The 17,025-nt window shown below is 43.4% G+C and overlaps 1 long non-coding RNA gene across 2 annotated transcripts in view; it reads left to right on the top strand.

The window, feature by feature from the left end:
* LOC137318391 (uncharacterized) overlaps nt 1-17,025 on the top strand; it is a 301,286-nt gene that overhangs the window by 77,511 nt on the left and 206,750 nt on the right. For both annotated transcript variants that reach the window (XR_010961876.1, XR_010961875.1), the window contains exon 2: nt 8,036-8,155. This is a non-coding gene — a long non-coding RNA (uncharacterized lncRNA). The remainder of the gene's footprint in view (nt 1-8,035; nt 8,156-17,025) is intronic.

Raw genomic sequence — 17,025 nt, 5'->3', positions numbered from 1 at the left:
GTGTAGTCACGATTGTTACGTAGGCAAACGCTGTGCCCAACGTGAGGGTAGCAAGGTCCCACAAACAGAAAATGAGATGAATGACCCAATTGTTTGTTTTTTTTGGTGGCGTTAGTTAGGGGAGGAATCTTGACTAGGACATCCCAAGAACCCCCTGCTCTTCTCCAAATAATGCCATGGGAATTTTTTACATCTGCCTGAACAGACAGACAGAATCCCAGTTTAACATGTCATCCGAGAGACAGCACCTCTGCCAAACATTTCCTTTTCCTTCAAGACAAGGCGGCCTGGAATTTCCTACGTATTTGTGCCCAGAGACACGCGAAATTGGGACGCAAATCAAACGCGCGGCATAAAAGATTGCAGAATTTGGGCGTAAGTGAATTATGTGCGTGGGTATCAAATCTCCCTCGATTTTTTACCATCGTCTATTGATCCCTCCACTCGAACAAATCTCCACCCATAAAACTGGCCCCACCCCCAAGTTACAGAGCCAAATATGCAAATTTCCTGCAATTATGCTTGCTCAGAGGCTATCTTCAAATTAAAACCAGATTTTCAGGTGCAGAAGGAAACACAATCATTTTTCTGCTGTTTTATTGCAATATTTTGAGCTTTCATTTTTTAAAAATTTATCCTCATTGAGACCTGCTCTGCATTATCTGTTTCTGTGAATACATTTTTATGGCGCCAGTGTAAGGCACAATAAAAATTGAAAAGCTTCCCTGATCACGGGTTCTTAAACATGCTGGGTGTTAAATTGGTTAACCCCCAAAACTGGACGCGGGTACCGCGATCTGCGATTAACGCGTGCTCAGCGCTTCCGACGCAGGCAGGACGAGGCATTCGTCCGGCCTGAACACTTAATGGAACGCAGCGTTAAAAACTAGGCCTGACACGAGGATTCAAGGACATGTGCACCTTCTGCCAGCAGGGGGAGCCTGAATCTCTTAAAGGGAGGCTGTCTCTCTGGCAGACAGCCAAAATCTCCTAAAGGTAGCCGGTATGTGTCTCTTATTTGACGAAAATAACAGTCTGCTGTCTGCACGAAGTCTGAACGGAGACCAGACATCGCACATGTGAAATACAAATGGCCCTATGTTTACAAACTGATGAGTTATGTTAACGCATTGAATAAAGGTTGCACACTAATAAATCCCACATCCTCAAATCTGCACGCCAGACCTCACCAATCTGTTGGTCCGAGTTGGTACCAGGCCTGCGAGACAGCGTGCACCAAGGTTCTCCGCTGATGCACTAGAGACCTTGTTGCAAGAGGTGGACAGAAGGAGGGACATCCCATATCCACATTGGGGCAAGAAGCCCTCCAGACATATACCCAAAGGCAGTGGGAGGCAGTAGGGGACGCAATCAATGCCAGGCACATAGCACCATGAACATGGATGCAGTGCAGGAAGAAGTTCAATGCTTTGACACGAGTGGTCAAGGTGAGTGAGGTCAGCTGTCAAGTGGCATCACCTACCAACTGCACCACTAGCCACATCCACTGCTCCACGCACTACACCCCCCATCACCCACATACCAACAAACTCTTTCCATCAGTACTCAACTCTTCCAATCAGATGCTTCCTCTCACCCTTACACATTACCACTGTTGCAAGCTGCCCAACCACAACTCACAGGCCATACACACTGGCAGCTATTCAACCATGACAGGCACATCACCAAGACACACATCCCGCTTTCTTGCAGAAGAAGGTTGTGCATAACAGGTGGCAGCAAGTGGTAGTGGCATTTAGCCCCTCTAGCCTGTTCCGCCATTCAATAAAATCATGGTTGACCTGTGACCTAACTCCATATACCTGCCTTAGCCCCATATCCCTCAATACCCTTGGTTCACAGAAATCTATCAATCTCAGGTAGCATCAACTGCCTTTTGCAGAAGAGCGTTCCAAACTTCTCTCACCCGTTGCGTGTAGAAGCGTTTCGTAACTTCACTCCTGCACGTCTGGCTAAAATGTTAGGCTATGTCCCCTCGTCCTAGTATTCAAGTATAGGAGACCTCCAAAAACAGGTACAAATGCATCAGCAGCCAGAAGCAATAATCCAGCTACTAACCTATAAATCCTGCATGGTCCCTTTAAGTAGCACAGGTGGGGGATCCTCCGGGCACTCTAAGACATGTTCAGATGGCCATGGTTAAGACAGCGCATTGAGTGAAGTGTTAAGTCCCAAAATGTTATCTATCACTTTCATAGAATCATAGAATCATAGAAGTTACAACATGGAAACAGGCCCTTCGGCCCAACATGTCCATGTCGCCCAGTTTATACCACTAAGCTAGTCCCAATTTCCTGCACTTGGCCCATATCCCTCTATACCCATCTTACCCATATAACTGTCCAAATGCTTTTTAAAAGACAAAATTGTACCCGCCTCTACTACTGCCTCTGGCAGCTCGTTCCAGACACTCACCACCCTTTGAGTGAAAAAATTGCCCCTCTGGACCCTTTTGTATCTCTCCCCTCTTACCTTAAATCTATGCCCCCTCGTTATAGACTCCCCTACCTTTGGGAAAAGATTTTGACTATCTACCTTATCTATGCCCCTCATTATTTTATAGACTTCTATAAGATCACCCCTTAACCTCCTACTCTCCAGGGAGAGTAGGAGGTTAAATCAGCGTTGCACACTGATCGAACGCATTTTCTCCTTACTTTATATGCTGCCGGCATTCGTTGTTTGCGCATGCGCTATACCTTTTACCAAGATGGCGCCCGGCGCATGTCATGCCAGAAGTGTGCGTGCGCATCCAAGACGCCATCTTGGACATTTGGGAGGCCACTTAGTGCCGAAACAACAGGCGCTAGATGGCCTAATTTCTAGCCCCATATGCCTGATGTGCATGAATGATAGTTAAATAAGTTGCAACTTTAATTTTCATACTTAAAGAAGGAATATATGATGTGGGCCCTGATTGTTTACGCCGATTTCTGCTGATTTACTTGCATTTTATGTTCATGCGTATTCTAATAAGATACACAGGAAATTTGAGCGTGACTTGACATCAGCAGAATGGGTGCATTTTCGGGTCTAACTTCCGGGTTGTGCCTATGGAGGAAATTCCAGGCCGATGGGGGTATCTGTGTAATCCTTTGGGGGTTTTTTTGCCTCCAGTTTCCCTTTAATAGAAACTAAATTAAGCATAAAAAGTATATTCATAAAAATATTCACTAAATGATTTATTAGTGTAGGGTTAGTGACTAGGACAAATATAAACTTCAACTTCAATGATAGGATCTGATGCTCAGAGGACATTTTTCCCCTGTTTTTCTTTTCTTTATCTTCTCTCCTTGATACTGTCAATCTGAATAGTTCACCAATGAATTCAGCTAGAGATAGACAGTTATAAAAATAGATTCTGGTGCTGGCTCAGGTGCAGCTGAAATCAAACTCCATCGGGCATCACTTGAAGCTTCAATGTATTATCTTGTCAGTCAAAGCTTTCCATCTAAGTGACTGCATAATAATGTGGTGTGTCTTGTAGTAAGCAGGTACTGTTCGATTTTACTTTCTGTTAATCAAGGCAGTTGTTTGGAAAACAGGGATGCCCAAGTGTTTTGTTTTTTGTAGTTCACATAGGTTCTGAGCCTCGCCAGGTAGGAGTGTAGCCATAGAATTGGTCCTAAGTGTTAGAGGCCTGTCTTCAACCCATGCTCACTGCTGGTCAGATTCCATTCCAGCAGCTGAGCCTCGCGATATATACCCTACAAAGTTTAATTCTGCGTTCCCATTAGTTTGCATATATCTCAAGTTACTGACACAAACAGATCTCAGTATTCTGATTTAGGATTTATCTGCCAATGAGGCAATGGTGCTGCGAACAACCCTTTGAAAACCTCCAGGCCCATGAGATTCAAACGGGACAAGCCAGCAAGTAAGAAATATAGGGATGATTTTGTGACACTGGACTCCTGGTAGGGATCCTCGCCCACCGAGAATGCATATCGGCAATTACTCCTTATAAATACAAATAGAACTCAGACGCCTGGGCTTCAAGAACAGATTGCTGAGGGGTGAGGGGGAGAGATGTGGGGGGGGGTGCAGGGGGGGCAGGGGGGGGCTGCAGTTTGGAGACCACTTGGTATAGAACACCTAACTCCAACAAGTAACCACAAATATGTGTGGTGTATCATAATTAAATCAAGAAACAGTCGATAAAATTCAAGGCAAAAATTTAATTTTAAAAATTTAATTTAACTTCACACACAGAATGTTTTATAGAAAATCCATTTCCTTTGTATCTACGGCCTGTCATCTAAAGGAGCTTCAGGCACACAATGCAGTGACCTTTTCATGTGAATCTTATTAAATTAAACTGGAAAGGAGCAGTCAATGGAACACAAAATCCTCAGCAGGGTGCAATTTCTGTTAGTGGATTTGTTGCTATAGGACTCAGTGCTGTAGAATGTCGTTACGTGGCTTAATTCATCTGGGATTAAGGTATTACTGACGCTGAGGGTTAAAAATATACAGTGAAAATTAGCTGACAGCAAAATCAAATGTCTGCATTTTTGCTACCAGCTGATTATGTAAGTACAGTAAAGGGGTAATTCCACAATGCCGCACCAGGTAGGGCCACTATGCCTGAAAGGAGGACGGGATGGAGATGGGGCTACAACAATGCAGCTCTGATCCTCCAGCTTGCGTTCCCTATGAGCACTGTTCTTCACTGGAAGCACGGGATTGCAGAATTACCCCACAGTCATTAATTTTGTTATGAGGGCATTTCAATAGCTGCAAATTTAAATTCCAGAGACAAACGTTTCTTTATTTAAAGGTTACACAAGCATAAAAGTTAGCCAAATTTAATCTTTATTTAAAAATTTGGAATTTTCACAATACACCTTTTCCCCCAGAATTGCAAATACTGATTTACTCAGATCTATTTTTGAAGTGTTTGACTCGTATGTTTTAATGCACCAATGTCATTGATTTTTCCAATCTATTTCTGTTGACATGTGTTACTTGGTTACGAAGCAATCCTGTACCTAGAATATTAACCAATCAGAATGATTGTCATTAATTAGTAGGCAAAAGTGCCAAGTTACATTGCTACCCTGGCAACGAGCTGCTGCCACAGTCTGTGCAGAGACGAGTCAGGTTGGAGCCTGTCAACCTTTCCGTCTGTGGGCTCAACTGTTTTCAATTGCAGCTCCTCTAATAGATCATACAAAACTCTCAATCTCCTTCAATGAGCCTGCAAAAATCAGGGATGCAGCTGGGAAAAATCAGGGACAAAAGATCGAAATCACGGACAAAAGGCCAAAATCAAGGACACAATCCACAAGTGATTAAAATCAGTAACCCGCTTTTTGCGTGCAACATTTTGTTTGAACTGAAGGGGTGATTCTGTGTTCCGGGGTTTCTGGGTGGGGCACGTGACACTTGCAGGGGGCCCATTTCGGGTGCACAGTCCATGATTTCCTATCCGTAAATTTCAATGAAAGGAAGTGGGTTCCATAAGAGACGTGTGATCCTCCCCGCCACACTTTCATTTCCATTCCCAGGTGATGCTGAATGCCCAGGTGGTGAAGACAGAAACCATTTTCCCTCCTGCCACCATTCGAAGAAGAGCAGGGTGTTCTTCTGGTGTCCTGGCCAAGATTTATCCCTCAACCAACACCATCAAAACAGATTTACTGGTCATTTATCTCACCACTGTTCGTGGGATCTTGCTGTGTGCAAGTTTTCCTACAATAACAATAATGACTACACTTTTAGAGCAATTCATTGGCCATGAAGCACTTTGGGACGTTTCGAGGATGTAAAAGGCAATGTATAAATGCAAGTTCTTTCCTTTCCTAATAGACTGAAACTCATGAGCTCCCAAGTTGCGCTCGGCATGAGCACTGATTTCTACCTTATGAGCACCAGGTCACAGAATCACCCCTTGAATGATTATTTTATGATTGTACTGTAACTAACAAACTTTAAGGGGTGAATAAATATACAACACATGCAGCCCATGCACTAAGGATAAATTTTATGAAGTTGCACTCCCAACAAGGAGCTTCACCGCCGGGAGTGCTTATCTGGAATTTTGGTGCAGAGTTCAGTGGGTCCTGCAATATGTCACATCTATGAAAGTTACTCTGCATGTCCTTATGGCCCTGTTCTATTGAAGTTTTTGCAGTTATGTGATATGGTTTCCATGTGGAATGCCCTTGAGGAGGTAAACTTGGCTCTGTGAAGTAAACGTTTCAATTTTTTAGACTCAGTTGTTTGTCGATATTATAAATCAACCTCAGTGCGAGTTATTCTCTGACATTACACTACCCCTATACTGCTCAAATTTAACTGCATTCTGTGCATGATTTTCCAACCGTTAATTTGTTATGTGCCCAAATTTCCATTATGTGATCTGTGAAGTCGGAAATTACTTCTCATAAGTCTGTGCTGCTAACTCGCACCTATTGAAAGCAGGCACTCGTGCCAAACCAGTGTCTGTTCTATATCGACACTAAGTAATTTGGAGAACAAAAGCTCTAAAAACTAAACATTTTTCAAAAAAATCACAATTTTTTTGTTACTTTTTATAATCTAATAATGAACACAGGTATCCACATTTTAGAAAAAAAAATCAAAACCAACATGAAGCAATATAAAATAAATAAAGCACAGAAAACAACAATTTGCACTTATATAACACCGTTCATATAACAAGTGTTCCAAGGTGTTTACTGGAGATTGGGAGACACTGGACAATGGCTCAAAACGGGTGATAACGAATTGGCTGCCCCTTTACATTACACCCGATTTGAGAAAATTGGGCGGAGAGCAAAACGGATTGCTGAGTCTCTATCACTCGTTTTGAGCCTTCGTCCAAGATGAGTTTGTACCCCACTGAGCATGACACTGGAGAGAAGTCACAGGAGGTGATTAAAGGTAAGGTCAGCAGTATGTTTTGTAGAGGCGTTTGAAAGTGGGGGGAAAGGTAATAAGACACAGGGCGCTTAAGAAGTGAGTTTCAAAATGCAGGAATGTGGTTTCTGAAGGCTCCGTCACCAACAGTTGAGTGTAAAGAGGGGAGAGATCCAGTAGGCCAGAGTCAGAGGAGTGCAGAGTGAATACAGAGATGTAGGGCTGGTAAAGATTACTGAGGTAGGTTGTGACAGGGACATTGAAAGACTTGCAAATGATAAGGAAGATTTAAAAGTTGATGCACTGGGGGATGAGGAGTCAATAGAGATTGCGGATGAGTTGGAATTATGTTGGGTGTTGCTCGGAAGATAAGCGAGGCCAGCATGGATGAAATAAAGCCTTGAGATGATCAAGGCATGGATGAGACTCTCAGTGGCAGTGAGTTTGGCAGTGTTAAGGGGTGGTAGAACTGACTACAGGTGGGGCTTGCAGGTCAGCTTGGATTTGAACAGGACACCATCGTGTTCACACTGAGAAAGCTTACAGGTAACAGGATGAAAACAGCACCTTCAGTTTCTGTGGTGTAAGGTTTATGGCACATCCATATAGGATGGCTTCCATCTTGTTGATGTTGTGCTGGACAAAGTTTTGGCTCATCCAGGATTTGATGTCCAACAGGTAGTCAGACAGCACAATGGAAATAGTGGATCAAGGGCTGGCTGCCGAATGCTAAAATTGGGTGCCATTGGCACACAAATGGGACCTCACCCTTTATTTGTAGATGATCTTGCCTTGGGTCAGTATGTAGATGAAGAAAAGAAGAAGCCAAGGATGGAGACTTGGGGCACATTGGGTGATCATGTGGGAGTGGCAGGAAAGCTGTTGAAAGAGATGTGCTGACTACGTTGGGATAGATAGGAGTGGAATTAAACCATGATAGTGTTACAGGCTGGATATCCCAGTGGTGAAGGATTGAATACTAGAGCCTGGTCTTCAGTTGCTTCCAAGCTTTTATTCAAAGAGCTCCACATTACACACACCACACCCTAGATAAGCTCTCTTATAAATGGATACAAGAGAGCCCCAAATGATACACACCACTGAATACAATAACACTAATTGATATAAATCATATTGATACAATTAACAGAGAGGACAGCACCATGGCAGTGGAGCCTGGAGGAGAGACAAAGAAGAAGAATGGAGTGATCAAAAGCCATGGAAAGGTTGAGGAGGATGAGGATGAATAGCATGTCATGGTCACAGTCAGGTAGGATATCATTCTTCACTCAGAGGGTGGTGAACCTGTGGAATTCTCTACCACAGAAGGCTGTGGAGGCCAAGTCACTGAATATATTTAAGAAGGAGTTAGATAGATTTCTAGACACAAAAGGTCTCAAGGGGTATGGGGAGAGAGTGGAAATATGGTATTGAGATAGAGGATCAGCCATGATCATATTGAATAGCGGAGCAGGCTCGAAGGGCTGAATGGCCTATTCCTGCTCCTATGTTTCATTAGTGACTTTGACCAGAGCAGTTTTTGTCCCATAGGTAAGTGGAAACCAGCTTCAGATTAAAACAAGTTGTGCTGACAGAATTCAACATTGTGTTGAATGGCAATGACGCATTTGAAAACTGCAGAGAGGAAGGGGAGACCCTGAAGAGGGCAAAGAAATTGAGGGTAGACTTTTTGAGGAATAGGGCGATGACAGCAGTTTTGAAAGGGGGAAACAATGAATAAGGAAAAGGAGAGGCTGATGATATCAGCAAGCATGGGATCAAGGAGATGTCTGATGTCAACCAACGGTGCAACCTCCCTTTTGACGCACATGTTTTAGCTGCTGCAAATTGCGGTGAACCTGAAATTATGGCCCAAACTTGCTCATGATGAGGCTCTATGCCAACAGCGAAGACTTTCATCTTCAGGAGCTATATCGTACAAGCCCTTAGATTCTGACATGTTATTTTATAGGAGAGGCCAGAAATTACGGTGATATTCCGGGATGGATGCCTGAAGTGATCGTTATGACATTCACTTGTCTTTAATTTGAACTTAGGTGTTAATTTGAAACCATAAATTCTAGTACTGTCATTCACTGTACAAAACTCGTGTCTGGCCAGAATCAACTGTGCCTTTCTAGTTAATATACTCTAAATAACAAATAGAGTGCCTTCAGATTAGCAATTGTATTATTCTTTTCAGCTACAGAGCTTCAAATGTAGCCTGGGCACTTCTGCAGTGTATGCGAGGGTGAAAAAAGGACTCAAAGTAGAATGAAATTATATAGAGTGTTTCACGTAAAAAGGGCAGAGAGGATTGCAGCCTTTCTTGGTTGATATTTGTATAGTCAATTAGGAGTAGGAGGACTTGCAGTGTATTGTTTTCAAGCTGAACTGAAACAACAGAATGTACTTTAATCTGTGAAATAATCCAAACCTGCCAAACACCATTTAAATTGCTCTACTTAGCATTCAGCCACTCAATTGGCATCAGTCGTCCCTCTGTGTTGAGCAGCCTTGTATCGGGGCAGGGCTGGAGCTCTTATTTCTTGTTGCCTCCACACATTCTCCGTGAAATTAATAGATCAGAGTGCACAAGGTCTCTGCAGAACAATTACAAAGTGTGCAACAGCTGATCAGCAATACAGTTTTACTCAAAATACTCAATTGTCCCTCAAGGAAGTACAGAGAGCTCAAATTAGGCCCAGATACCTCTCATCTAAATTGCTTGAGGAAGGCATGTAGATCCTTCAAATTAGTCCCAGATGTCCTTCAACTGAAATGGTTGAGGTTGTTACATGTTCCTTGTTGAATGTTATGGTAGGGCTGCTGTTAATTCTGACAGCAGTTCATGAGTAATGGGTATCCTTGCATCTTCACAGAATGACCCTCTGGGCTGAACTTGACTCCACTTTGCATCACCAATTTTAGGTAGAGCAATGGGCACAGTTGGATAAAAGAAAGTAGTTTGCTGAGAAACAGAAAGCTGACTGCCAAGCAATCGAGCAGAGCACTTGCTGTGCTGCAGTCAAGCTCAAAGATACACATAATTAGACCCACTCTGCATGCAGCTGAGCGAGGAAACTTCAATCAAATAAACTCTTCTGCGACACAAATAATAACATATTTAAGTTACTGATGTAGAAACCAGTAATTACAGAGCTACATGTCATCGAATCTGGCTGCAATGCACACGAGCCCCGGAATTCCATGGGCCGCCATCCTGGGATCATGCCTGTCGGTACAGCCAACACTGACCGCACTAGTGTACATGGGGTCAGGAGAAGGGCATCTAATTAGCATGGGGCTGGTGAATGCTTGCTTCAATCGGGGGATAACTGGGGCACCCCACCTTGCCCCATTGGCCAGAGAGTCAGGTGGTGCTCGGCTTTCGCTCCTAGAAAAAACTTTGTATTATCCCCCAATAGCCTCATTTTTCTTCATGGGTTCAGGCCAAAGTCATGGCTTGGACCATTCCACAGCACTCCCCCACCGCCACAGTGGAGTCCACTTCTGCTCTTCAAGAGGACAGTATGCCTCTTCTCACTTGACATACTGGTCGACAAAGTTACTTTGACTCCCTGTGAGGCGGAGGATATGTTTACCCAGATGAAGGTTCCCACCTCTTACAAGGCCCTGTGGATATTGGCTCTCAGGCCGGCACCCGGCACATCTGGGTCCAGCCTGTTTTCCCGCTCTTCCCCACCGGAATTGTAGTGGAAGAGCGCCGGAAAGGCTGTGGAATTTCAACTTTGCGCTCTTATTACATGGTACCAACTAGTGAGGGAGAGAGAGCAAGAGAGCTGAGCTAGACTCAGAAATACAGGAGATTTTTCAACTCCAGTTTAATGATAGCATTTAGGCTGTCCAAGTTGCTAATCAATCACTACCAGGGAGGCTTCTCCACGGTTGGCTTATTTCCAGCTTCTACTTCTTCCAAAGTCTATTGGTAATAGAGGGATGAACAGTCAGCAGTAGCCAACACATAACTCCCAGGCATAATGATGTCTCCGACAATGGATTTGTAACTGGCTTCTTAACCTATCCCATTGTTGGTCATTGTAGATTTTCTTTATCCAGGCTACTTCAAATGGTCTTTTGAACATAGTTCCCCAGCATCTCCTCCTTCATAATCGGGGAGCAATTTAAACACTTCCAGTCCTGTTTTGAAAGGTTCCATTTACAAATTGAGGATGACAGAAAATAGGAAATGCAGGAGAGTAAGTATATGGATCAGATTAATGGCATGTGTGGTGGAACAAGAACCCTTAACGGGATTCAAAAAGGAACTAGACAGGTTCTTGTCAACAAATGGAATTCAGAGTTATTAGAAATGCACCAAAACAATACTGTGGATAGGTGGGCTAGATGGACCGAAGGTCTTCTCCTGCCTAAAACTGTTACTATATTGTTACTATGCTACAGTTTTAACATTTGCTCTACCTACTGTATAGTTTGTCCGTCACATAGCTGAGCTTAGTTAGTTTGGATGTTTCATTAAAATAGTAACAATTCTGCATCTGCCTGCAATCGATAAATGTAACAATGGTTTTCTTGTGTAGAAGTTGAATCCAACCTCTGCCATTTGTATTCATGACCTGATTCCTACGTTACTTATTCGCCTAGCCATAATACATTTGCTGTACAAAAATTGAAGTTTATAGCAGAGTTATCAAAATCCAAAATTAAGAACTTCATTACTTCAGGACTTTGTGTTAGTCACAAGATTGCCCCAATGTACTTTGTTTATTGCCTGAAGCCTACCAACACAATTTAGATTGCCCTTGTTGTTAAATGACTGATAAACTGTGTCAATGTGCTGTGATCTGTTGAATTACACTGATCAAAAGACGGATCAGTTGGTTGTTAACTGAGGAAGTGGGGAGTGACACTGCATAAACATGTAAAATTGCAGCTGTAGTTTACGTAAATTAGCAACCTAGAGGTCTTGTGCTCAAATCCCACCACGGCAAGTTGTGCAATTGAATCCAATGAATCTGGTCATTTGTGGGCTGGCATCAGAAAAAAAAATGACCATGAAAGCTTTGTTATTAAAAACCCAACTGATTCACTAATGTCCAGGGAAAGAAACCTGTCACCCCTACTTGGCCTGGCCTACACATAACTCTAGTCCCACACCATGTGGTTGACTCTTACGCTATTCATTTCCGCAGGGATTCTTCGGATCGTCTGCCATAACTTCAGTAGAGAAATGGCGTAAACCTGTTTTAGGCGTTTCTCCAGAGTTTCTGTGGATCTTCCACTGAAGTTGCAGCAGATAGATGATCAGGAGAACCCCAATGCAAATTCAACCCTTTAGGGCAACTAGAGGTGGGCAATAAATATTGGTTGCCTGTGTCACCCATGTCCCAAGAACAAATTTAAAAATTACAAACTTTTAGGAGCCTGTCACTGTCTGAGGCTGAACCAGACCGTTCGCAACCTTGGTGTCCTATTTAACCCTGAGATGAGCTTCTGACCACATATCTGCTTCCAACACCAAGACCACCTACTTCCACCTCCGTTACATCACCTGTCTCTGCCCCGCCTCAGCTCATCTGCTGCTGAAATCCTCATCCATGCCTTTGTTACGTCTCCTGGCTGGCGTCCCATCTTCCACCCTCCATAAATTTGAGCTCATCCAAAACTCTGCTGCCCATATCCCAACTCGCACCAAGTCCCGTTCCCCAACACCCATGTGTTCGCTGACCAACATTGATTCCCGGTTTGGGAATGCCTCGATTTCTTGTTTTCAAATCCCCTCATTGGCTTGCCCCTTCCTATCTCTGTAACCTCCTCCAGCCCTACAACCCTCGAAGATCTCTGCGATCCTTTAATTCTTGCCTCTTGCGCATCCCTGATTTTAATCGCTCCATCATTGGTGGCCATGCCTTCAGCTATCTAGACCCTAAGTTCTGGAATTCCCTCCTAAACCCCTCTGCCTCTCTACCTCTCTCTCCTCCTCTAAGATGCAACTTAAAACCTACTTCTTTATCTGTCCTAATATCTCTTTATGGGGATTGGAGTCAAATTTTGTTTGATAATCGCTCCTCTGAAGCGCCTTGGGATGTTTTATTACGCTAAAGGCCCTATATAAATGCACGTTGTTGTTGTTGTTGTTGTTGTCGTCGTCGTCGTCTGTCAAAGGACACAGTCTCCTACAGATTATAATGTGTTCTTCAGTCATAGCTGGTACTACCACTGTATTTTAAATAGAAATTTAATTGATTTTCACAACAACAACACTTTTAACTCAGATAAACATTCAAAGGAGCTTCACAATGGCGTAATCAGATAAAAATGGATGCCGAGCCAAAGAAGGTTATATTAGGATGAGTAACTAAAACCTTGGACAAAGAGGTGGACTTTAAGGAAGGTCTTAAAAGAGCAGAGGGAGGTGGAGAGGCGGAGGGGTTTAGGGGGGAATTTCAGAGCATGAGGCCCAGACGACCAAAGGCACAGCCACTATTGGTGGGGCAAAGGGAGTGGGGATGCACAAGAGGCCAGAGTGACAGTTGGAGGGGGAGGGGTTTGTAGGGCTGGAGGAGGTTACAGAGAAAGGCTGAGAACATGGAGGGATTTAAACAAAACAATAAGAATTTTAAATTTGAGGCATTAGGGATCTGGGAGCCAATGTAGGTCAGCAAGGTGTAGGGTGAAGGATGAATGGGCATTGGTGCAAGATATGATATGGGCAGAAGAGTTTTGGATGAGCTGAGGTTTATGGAGGTTGGAGAGCACTGGAATAGTCGAGTATGGAGGTGAAAAAGGGAAGGATGAAGGTTTCAAATGGGCTGGGGTAGGTGCAGAGGTGGGTGATATTACACAGGTGGAAGTGTGATGGAGAGGATATGGGGTATGGAGTTTGGCTCAGGATCGAATAAGACACTGAGGTTCTGACCAATCTGATCACCAGCCTGAGGCATTGGCTAGGAAGTGAGATGAAATCAGTGGCAAGGGTACGGATTTTGTAGAAGAGTCCGACAACAATGGCTTCAGTCCTCTCAATGTCTGGAAGAAATTGCAGCTCTTCTAAGGCTGGATATCAGACAAGCAGTGGAGAAGGTGAGAGAGCTGAGCGTCATCAGCAAGGTCCCACAAATAACAATGAGATAAATGACCAGCTAACCTATTTGCTGATGTTGGTTGAAGGATGAATGTTGGCCAGGACACAGGGAGAACTCCCTTAAGTCTCTCCAAATAATACATGGGATATTTTGCATCCAACTGAGCTGGAAGACAGTGCCTCTGTTTGACATTTCATCTGAAAGACAGCACCCCCAACAGCCCTAGCCCAGCCTCAGTACTACAAAGCCTAGATTATGTGCTCATGTCTTTGGAATGGGGCTTGACCCTTATGACTCAGAAGTAAGAGTAATACCACTAAGCCAATCTGACCAACCTAGCTAAAACTTTACTTATACAACAGTGGAATATCAAGCCACCAAATAGCCACATTCTACCTTAATAAGGGACTGCCCTTGTTGATGGGTTGTTGGAAGACCCAAAAGGTACTGTGGCACTTCTGGTACAATGACCATATGTGCAAATAATTCAAAGGTAAAAAAAATACTACTGGGGATGTAATCATGCAAACACTTAATGGCATTGCCCTGGATTCCCTCCATAATTATCACATAGAATCACTGCCTGTTTCAAATTTAAACATTCCATTGAAATAACAGTGAGAGGAATGTCACATGGGTGGATTTAGTATTTGTTTATTAACATCGTTGCCCGTGCTTTCTACGGTCTGGTGGTGGTGTCTCTGAGATCAATTCCACACGTTGGCACAACTTATATCAGCTGCTTCTATAGAGTTTGAAGTATAGTTTCGTAGTGCTTGTTATTTTTGTGGCATAACAGAAACTACTAAAACACAAACTGCGGCCCTTTAAACACAAACAGTGCTAACCGTTTGGAACCCCAACCTATTATAAAGATAAACAGTATCAACCACTTGGAGCCCCGATCCATTAAATACAAACAGTGCAAACCATTTAGAACCCAACCCATTAAATACAAACTCAACATCATCCAGCTCAACACCATCCAGGACAAAGCAACCTGCTTGATTGACACCCTACCCACCACCTTAAACATTTACTCCCTCCACCACCAGCGCACCGTGGCTGCAATGCATACCATCTGCAAGATGTACTGCAGCAATTCACCAAGGTTCTTTGACAGCACCTCCCAAACCCACGTCCTCTACCACCTAGAAGGACAAGGGCAGCAGGCACATGGGAACACGATCTCTTCTACGTTCCTTCCAAGTCACACACCATCCCGACTTGGAAATATATCGCTGTTCCTTCATCGTCGCTGGGTCAAAATCCTGGAACTCCCTACCTAACAGCACTGTGGGGGAACATTCACCACGCGGACTGCAACGGTTCAAGAAGGCGGCTCACCACCGCCTTCTCCAGGGCAATTATGGATGGGCAATAAATGCTGGCCTTGCCAGCGACGCCCACATCCCATGAATGAATAAAAAAAACAGTGCCAACCATTCGGAACCCCAACCCATTAAACACACAGTGCCAAACATATAGAACACCAATGTATTGAACAGAAATAATGTGTTGGAATTATGTTATTATTAACTAAGGGTTGTTAATCCTTCTTAATAATAACTTCCACGATGATTCGGGCCCAAGTGTGACCGTACATGCAAGCTTTATTATAGACACAAGAACAAAGTTCTAAAGCAGTTATACCAAACAACAAGTATTTATATAACAACGTTCTAATACAATTATATCAAATAAACAGGTATTGTACATCTTGCTTGTCCCTAGGAGATGTCAGGCTGATCAGACATGGTTCATGGGGTATATAGACCTCTGCCGTCCCGAGAAGCTTCTATCTTTTAGTGGGACAATGCCTCATTTCTCATATCTTTCTGAAGCATATTTGCTTCTGGTAGCTTAACGACGTTAGCCCCATGATGACATCTGTTCCAGACTTTTTCCCCCCAGGGTGCCCATTGTTCCAGACACCTTTTGGATATTGATTCTATGGCGTTAACTGTCAGACATCTTTTCTATGGGGTTAACTGTTGTCAATTCTATCTAGTGTATGGGGGAGGGACGTGCCCTGATATTTCTGTGTAGGCAGGCCCCTGCATGTATTGTTCGGATGCAGATATTTAAGATGGCTCATCCTGTCTATGCCAATCACAAAGGTTATCTAATTATCTGAATAAAGCTCCTGTTAGCATAACAGGGATCAGTCTGTGCCGATGTCCTGAGTATTTGATTATGCCTTGGAACTTCTGTTATCTGTTTCTGACAATTGGTCTTCACTGTGTATGTTTCACGCTTCTATTATCTCTGCAATCTTCCCAATCACTTTGCCTGATGTCAGACTTATCATTTCCTGTGGAATGTTGGCTCCCTTTGTCTCACGGGTTTATGGTCTGCACTTCCCACAGCATCGCTTTTTAGCCAAGCGCCTGAAGCTTTGCATGATGGGATACATGATTTTGATTTGATCTAGAAATCGTATTTCTTACATCTCCCTCCTTTTGACCCTGAATGCGACCACTCTGGGTCATATTTCACTTTACACCCCCTCCTTTTAATGTTTGTCTTGGTCTTACCTAAGATCACCGAGGGTTTACGTTTTATCAACATTATGTTCACATAAACAATCATAGACATATATGTAAACATATTGCTTTAGCGGGCCCCGTTTGTCTTAAGGGCCTGCCCAATCAACATGTACAAAATAATTAGCAGCCACAATACCCAGCATTGAAAAATAACTAATAGTTGTACCACCGTTTTTGTCTGCGGCTGGACAGAGAAATTCACGTATTCAGCTCTTAATACATTGAAAATACTGCACAAAACATTATAACAGCAATTATAATCAGGACAAACTGAACAAAGATTAAAACCTGTGAGAGAATTCTGGATTTTGTCCTATGTTATGTATTATTTCCCACCATTTAGGATCCCCTAGCTGTCCCGCATCGCTTCCTATGGCCACATTTTGTTGTTGTAGATCAATTAGGTGACGCACTGATGTGACCGTCTGTCGAGTATAGTTTTAAGATTCAGTAACAGTGATAATCGGATGTCCAAATTATATAACCATCTTCTGAGCTTCCTCTCTTAAACCAATTTCCTGCTG

The sequence above is a fragment of the Heptranchias perlo genome, chromosome 3, assembly GCF_035084215.1.
Source record: "Heptranchias perlo isolate sHepPer1 chromosome 3, sHepPer1.hap1, whole genome shotgun sequence".
Taxonomy (NCBI): domain Eukaryota; kingdom Metazoa; phylum Chordata; class Chondrichthyes; order Hexanchiformes; family Hexanchidae; genus Heptranchias; species Heptranchias perlo.
This window is presented reverse-complemented; position numbering and strand designations above follow the sequence as displayed.